Consider the following 4,819-nt stretch of genomic DNA (forward strand, 5'->3'; position numbering starts at 1 on the left):
TGGGTGCGGGATGCGCAAGGAGCCGGGAAAAACGGCGTGAGCCTTGGGAAAAGGGGGGAACAGCAGCGCGATTTCACGGGAGGGAGCCTGGCGTGGGAGTAGCGCGGGTGGGAATCGTTATCCCGCCGGGATGATCTTCATCCCACTGGGATGTCACCCAGTTGCTGCCACAGGGCTGGCACCGGGGAGGGAGACCACGGCTCAAATCCCGTGTCCGGCTCTGGATCCAGCATGGAAAGAAAAGAGCTTGGAGCGCGTCCAGAGATGGGAATGGCGCTGGGAAGGAGCTGGAGCAGCAGGAGGGAGCTGGGAAAGGGGCTCAGCCCGGAGAAAAGGAGGCTCCGGGGGGGACCTTTTCCCTCTCCACAGTCCCTGACAGCAGGGCGGAGCCGGGTGCGATTGGGATCCGCCCCCAGGGAATGAGGGACGGGATGAAGGGAAACGGTTTGGGCAGGATTCGGGAAAATTTCTTGGATAAATAATTAACATATAATTCTATCTTTTAATCTATAATCATTCATAATTTATTTAGTTCTACTACTTGGTACTATTATTATTATTATTAAGCGTTATTTTGACCCCTTTCCCCATCTTCCCTTTTCCCCACGGACACCTCCCAGTGGATATCCCATTCCACGAGTTTCTCCTTGGGGGATCCCTCTGTGCTGCCAGAACGGAGGCAGCAGCAACCTAAAAATGCAACCCCGAGCTTCTCCGCTCCACCAAAAGGGGATTTGAGCCTGTTTGTTTACAGAATTCCAACAGCCTCGGCCTCTGGGATGAGCAGCAAATCCCAATTTCCTGGGATCACCTCGAGGAAGTTCCTTTATTAAACTTTATGAAACTTCTTTGCACTTTGTTGACCTTCATTAAACCCTTGGGGTTTGTTCTGTCCTCTCCTAACCCCGGGTGCTTCCCGTACACCCCGTGAGGCTGCGGGGAAAAGGGAAGCTGGGGAAAATAAAATTAATAATAAGTATTAATTATTAACAATTAATAACTTTTTAATTTTTAATTTTAATTTAAATTAATAACAATTTAATTCCAGCTGCAGGGATGAACCTCAGGGAGAAAGCGTCCATGGGGGAGCATAGAACGAAGAATTTATCCAAGCAGGATGATTCCTGGGAATCTCCTGGGGAGCTGGATAACTCCAGCCTTTCTTGGCTTTAGGAGCACCTGTCGTTCCCACAATTTTCCCTTCAGTTTTGCCAATCCTTCTTCCACTTCTCCTTTTACTTCGTCTGTTTTCCGGACAAAACCACCAAGAAAAGAGGGGAAACATCCGGGCAAACCACAGGGAAAGAAGGAAAAGGGAATGTGGTGGAGAGGGGAAAAAAAAACCCATAAAATTCTGGCTCTGCCGTTTTGTTGTTGTTTTTTTTTAAGCAACTGCAGACCCAGATAAAAAATTCCTTGTCAAGGCTTTTTCCAGGAAAAAACAGAGCCTTCCCAAACAATGATCCCGCTCTGCCGGCCTTGCCCCACTGACAGCGCTTATCCCTAAAAGATAATCGGGATGGGGTGGGAGGAGCGGGATTAATCACGGTTCAAAAATTCCCTTTATCCCGCTGCTCCGAGGGCTGACTCAGGGTGCCAGCACTGCCCTTCCTGCTGCTTTTCCTCTTCCCAAATCCCATTAATCATGTTTTCCCTGCGGGAGAGGCCTTTCCTTTTGGCTCTGACTCATCCCGGCTGTCCCTGTCACCCCGCTTGGAGCGGGCACTCGGAATGCTTGGCCTGACCCCTGGGTCCGGGGTTTGGTGTCAGCAGGGGGGGATTTTTGGCTTCCTTGCAGGGTTTTGGGATGAGGTTCCTCTGCTGGAATGCTGGCAGTTATCCAGGAGGGAATGGAAAGCAGTGGAATGTAAAATAATGTGAAATATCCTGGGATAATAGGATCTAAAAGAGGTCAATCCTATTATTTGGTCCCAAAAAAGCCCTCGCACAGAGAGCTGCCGAAATCAAAGGAATTGCTCGTGGATTTGGGATCTTGGCCATGGGATTAGGGCCTTGGTCGTGGGATTGGGACCTTGGTTGTGGGATTGGGACCTTGGCAACAGGATTGGGACCTTGGTTGTGGGATTCGGACCTTGGCCATGGGATTGGAACCTTGGCCATGGGATTGGGACTTTGGTCGTGGGATTGGGACTTTAGTTGTGGGATTGGAACTTTGGCAATGGGACTGGGGCCTTGCTCACAGTTTTAGGAACTTGCTCATGGTCTTAGGACCTTGCCCGTGGGTTGAGGTCCTTCCTCGTGGGCTTGGGACTTTCCTCCTGGTTCTAGGAACTTGGTCATGGGATTAGGATCTTGGTCATGGGCTTGGGATTCTGTTCACATGGTTAGGACCTTGATTGTGGTTTTAGGACCTTTTTTAATGGATTTAGGACCTTTTTTAATGGATTTAGGACCTTTTTTATGGGTTTAGGACCTTCCACATGGTCTTGGGATCCAACTGATCCCATCCGAATGCTCCCACCCCAGGGCCTTGGCAGGGATGAAATGAATGGCCCCTGCCCAGCACCACAAATCCCGGGAAAGGCTGAGATCACGGGATAAGCCCCAGGAAAAGATTTGGGATCACCACCCACCGCCATGGGGAACACAAGGATTAGGAGCACCAATCCATGGATTTTTAGGAATATCTTTATTAAAACCCACTACAAACATGTTTTTGTTCAGGTTTCCTTGGAATTCTGTCCAGAAAGTGGCACTGGGATAACTTTATCCTGTGAATCCAAGAGTTTCGTTCTGGGAAAACAAGCACTCATCCATGACAAAAGATTCCAAGGAGCGGGATGAACATCCCATCTCCTTTGGAAGCCAGGGCACCAGATGATCCCACTCTGATTTGTGGGATTCACCAGCCCCCAGATAACTCCCTAAGGAGGCCACGGATCAGGATGTAGCAGGAAAATCAGGAGATATGAGGTTGGATCCAGGAGGAATTTCACCAGGAGGGAGGAAACACTCCATTCAGGAGAATCCAAACTAGACCTTGGCCCAAATTCCTGTCTTCCCTAGGCTGGATCCACCATCATTCCCCGCTGGAATACACAGAGGTTGGAACAGAAACGGGGATTATCGTTTTTTCGGGAATGAACCGCACACCTCAGGTTTTTCCCAGCTCTAATTCCACCCTCATCCCTCCTTTTCCCTTTTTTGTAGCCTTCTATCCCATAAAACCCCCAAGGCTGTCTCTTCCCACAGATCCCAAGCCGGCATAACTGGATGGGACCATTCATTTTCTTAATCAGTTCAGGTATTCCCAGTGCTTTGCTGCCTCGGGATTTGGGAATTCTCGGCAGGATTTCCAAGAATCCCGCTGCTGCATTCCCCCCTTTCTCCCAACACAGGCAGCACATGGAAAACACTCCCATTGGCTCCATTTCCCTGTTCGCAGCTCACAATGGAGCTGGGAGACAAGAAAAAAGCAGGAAAGGGTTTTCCTCGGCACATGGAATGACAGGATGCGGCTCCCTGCCCACTGCAAACTCCTTTGTGCCCCATTCCCATTCCCGGGGCAACTGGGCTCCGAGGACAAAATAATTCCAACAGAAATTCAGGAAGAGGCTGGAGCCTTCAAATCCCGTGGCTGTTCTTTTCCAGCCCTTCCTCTGGTTTATCCTCATGGATAAAGCACGGAGGAGGTGCTGCTGGATGTGCCCCTCAGGATTTTGGGGAGAATTCCCACTGGAAAAGGCTGGAAGGAGCTCAAGGAACCTGGGGAAGCACCTGGGGAGTGTTTGGGGAGTTACAAGTTTGACCCGAAATAATAATAAACAGCAAATATTCCCATTCCAGGGTGTTCCTTACACAGGGAAAGGGGGAAAACAGGCTCAGCCTGGAACCAGGAAGGATCCTTCCCAAAAAAACGTGATCCAACAGGAAAAGGCCGGCCTCCCATGCGGCTGGTGGGAAGGAGAGCATTGTTTTCTCTGTTTGGACGTGGATTTGGGCAGGATACTCTGGAAATGAGGAGGTGGTTATTCCAAACACAGCTTTTCCTACTTTTTGGCCATTCCTTGGCTCCATGCTGAGCAGTTTTCCGGGGGTTTAGGGGAGAGATTTTTAATAAACCCCCCCAAAAATAGCCTTTAAACCCCACCCTGGTTGTGCCTGCAGGGGCCTGCTCGAGCTCTGCTGAGGCACATCCCAATTCCAGACCCATTTCCAGGAGAATTCCAAGCCCTTTTCCAGGAGAACTCCAAGCCCTTTTCCAGAAGAGTTTCAAATCCTTTTTCATCCCAATTTCAAACCATTTTCCAGGAGAATTTCCAAACCTTTTCCATCCCAATTTCAAATCATTTCCCAGGAGAATTTCCAAACCCTTTTCCATCCCAATTTCAAACCATTTCCCAGGAGACTATCAAACCCTTTTCCATCCCGATTTCAAGCCCTTTTCCATCCCAATTTCGACCCCTTTTCCCAGAGAATGTGGCAAATCCAAGGCTGGAACGCAGCCATGGAGGGGGGAGCATGGCACAAGGGGCCACAGCAGAATTCCAGGTGAGTTTCCCTTTAGGAGCACGACCCAATAATTCCCAATCTGCCTTTCGGAGCAGCGCTGAGGAGGCAAATCCCACCCCATTCCCTCTCCCCTCTCGTTAACCCTTGGAGCAGCAGGACCGCAAATCCCACCGGAACAGCTGGAGGAGCTCGCTCTGGGCACAGAATTCCCGGCCACCGTTTTACTGGGATTTTTAACCCCTTCCTACCTGCGCTCCCCGCGGCTCTCGGGCTGCTCGGGCACCCAGCAATAATTATCGGCCGCGCTTTTGGCCGCCGGCTTTTCCCCCCCTGTCGCCCCTCTCCC

The 4,819-nt window shown here is 50.4% G+C and overlaps 2 long non-coding RNA genes across 2 annotated transcripts in view; one reads left to right on the forward strand and one right to left on the reverse strand.

Annotated features, from left to right (window-relative positions):
- LOC108445717 lies at window positions 1–848 on the forward strand. The gene is made up of 2 exons (XR_001860672.1): window positions 1–36; window positions 621–848. It is a non-coding gene; the product is annotated as an uncharacterized LOC108445717 (long non-coding RNA).
- A 1,783-nt stretch (window positions 849–2,631) lies between these two features.
- The window catches only part of LOC108445716, a 14,890-nt gene continuing 12,702 nt past the window's right edge, over window positions 2,632–4,819 (reverse strand). Inside the window, exon 2 of the long non-coding RNA XR_001860671.1 lies at window positions 2,632–4,814. This is a non-coding gene — a long non-coding RNA (uncharacterized LOC108445716). The remainder of the gene's footprint in view (window positions 4,815–4,819) is intronic.

This window comes from Corvus brachyrhynchos, unplaced genomic scaffold (assembly GCF_000691975.1).
Source record: "Corvus brachyrhynchos isolate BGI_N302 unplaced genomic scaffold, ASM69197v1 scaffold133, whole genome shotgun sequence".
NCBI lineage: Eukaryota > Metazoa > Chordata > Aves > Passeriformes > Corvidae > Corvus > Corvus brachyrhynchos.